Source organism: Mesoplodon bidens (assembly GCF_964165515.1).
Source record: "Mesoplodon bidens genome assembly, contig: HAP1_SCAFFOLD_105, whole genome shotgun sequence".
Classification (NCBI taxonomy): Eukaryota; Metazoa; Chordata; class Mammalia; order Artiodactyla; family Ziphiidae; genus Mesoplodon; species Mesoplodon bidens.
Window position 1 is genome coordinate 709,929 of NW_027671694.1, and position 1,743 is coordinate 711,671.

Here is a 1,743-nt window from a genome sequence, read left to right on the forward strand (position 1 = left end):
GCAGCTCTGTGGCATGTGGGATCTTCCCAGACCGGGGCGCGAACCCGTATCCCCTGCATCGGCAGGCGGACTCTCAACCACTGTGCCACAAGGGAAGCCCGGGAAGCCCTATTCTTTATTATTTTAATCTTTATATTCTCAGTGGTAGCTGAGTTCCCTGGCAATCAAATCAAATAAGTGAAAAATACTGTAATTTGCTTATCTGAATCCTATCTCCTTGTGACAATATGTTCCCAGTATACAACACTGTCCAGATTCTGGCCTATAGCAGGGCCAGGTTCAATATGATCTCAGATTAGCTTGGGTAAAATAGGACTCTCGTGGAGAGAGTTAGACTTTAATGAAGTGAACGGAGAACACCTGCCGGGCAATCTAATCTGGAGATTCAGCTTCAATATTATGCATTGAAGGGATAATCCTCCAAATGAGACAGAGGGTTCATGGTGCAGGCCCTCTAGTTTCTGCTGAAGCTGAGTATGATCACCATCCCTTCATCATTTAATTTGAAAGTCAAGGCCTAAAATTTCTCAACGATGCATGTTGGTGTCAGAGATTTGGGGATTACAACCACATTCCGTTGGATACAGAACCTGATGAGAACCTGGCCTGTAGTTTTTGTGCTTTGCAGCAGTCTCAATCTTGAGATCCTCCAGTAGGGAAGGGTCCTCTGGGTTGGCCCAAGGTTTCACCGGAGAGCCCAGAGGGCTGTATGGTGTGACAGTTATGCCTTTGGAGTGGCAGTACTGGCTCCATTTCTCCCTCATGAGGTACAAGTGACAATCTGGTTAGTCACAGCTTTGTATTTCATTTCAGGCTTGTTCAATAGTTTTTTGGTTACACAACAAGGCCTGTATAGCACAGAGAACAATATTCAATACCCTATAATAAGCCATAATGGAAAAGAATATTAAAAAAAGAAAGAATGTATATATATATGTATAACTGAATCACTTGGCTGTACAGCAGAAATTAACAGTATTGTAAATCAACTATACTGCACCTTAAAAATTTAAATTAAAGCAAATGAAATACAGAGTATTTTGATCTGGAGGTTGCTGAAGTTGGAGATTCCAATGGCTTTCCCCAACCCCCTCAATCCACCAGCTCCTCCGTGGCCTCCCAGGCAACCAAGAATGTTACTTCACTGGCGAGGACATTGCCTTTATTGTCTTTGGAGAAAAGTCATCCTGAGGCTATGATCCCAGTGATTGAGATAAATGTCCCTATGGTCCAGTTGCAGATCCTTGAGGGTCTTCTGACAGGTTTCCTTCACTAGGTTCTTTCAAAGAAGAGGGGTCATAACTTGTCAATGATGAAGAGATCTTCCTTCTTCACAACCTTCTTTCAGATGGTTTCCACCATCTCATTCTTCTTCTGATAGACACAGGCACAATGTGGTGATATCTGCATCAGTGGTCTCCTTCACAGGCTCCTTGACTTTGCCTTGGGAGACCTTCAGGTGCCCAGATCCACAATGGCCATCTTGGCTTTGGTACTGAGTACCATGAAGGTGCCCACGGTCAGTGCAGAAACAGTTCTGAGCAAGCAGATAGGTACCTTGTGACCTGGTTAAGGGGACTGGCCTTCAGGCAGGGACTTTGTCCAGAATGTTTACTTTTGTATTCCCAGCACTTAACACAGAACCTGGCATGTCACAGATGCTCCATAAGTACAGTAGAATAAATGATGTTGTTCCAGATTAACTACTTTATCCCTTTACTGCCCTCTTACCACTTCAGCGAC

The 1,743-nt window shown here is 44.1% G+C and overlaps 1 pseudogene across 1 annotated transcript; it reads right to left on the reverse strand.

The window, feature by feature from the left end:
* Positions 1-397: 397 nt before the first annotated feature.
* On the reverse strand, positions 398-1,506 carry LOC308611162 (aldo-keto reductase family 1 member B10-like; annotated as a pseudogene). The gene is made up of 2 exons: positions 1,033-1,506; positions 398-822 (listed from the first exon to the last, which is right to left on the reverse strand). The product of its transcript is annotated as an aldo-keto reductase family 1 member B10-like (transcript).
* Between the last annotated feature and the right edge of the window lie 237 nt (positions 1,507-1,743).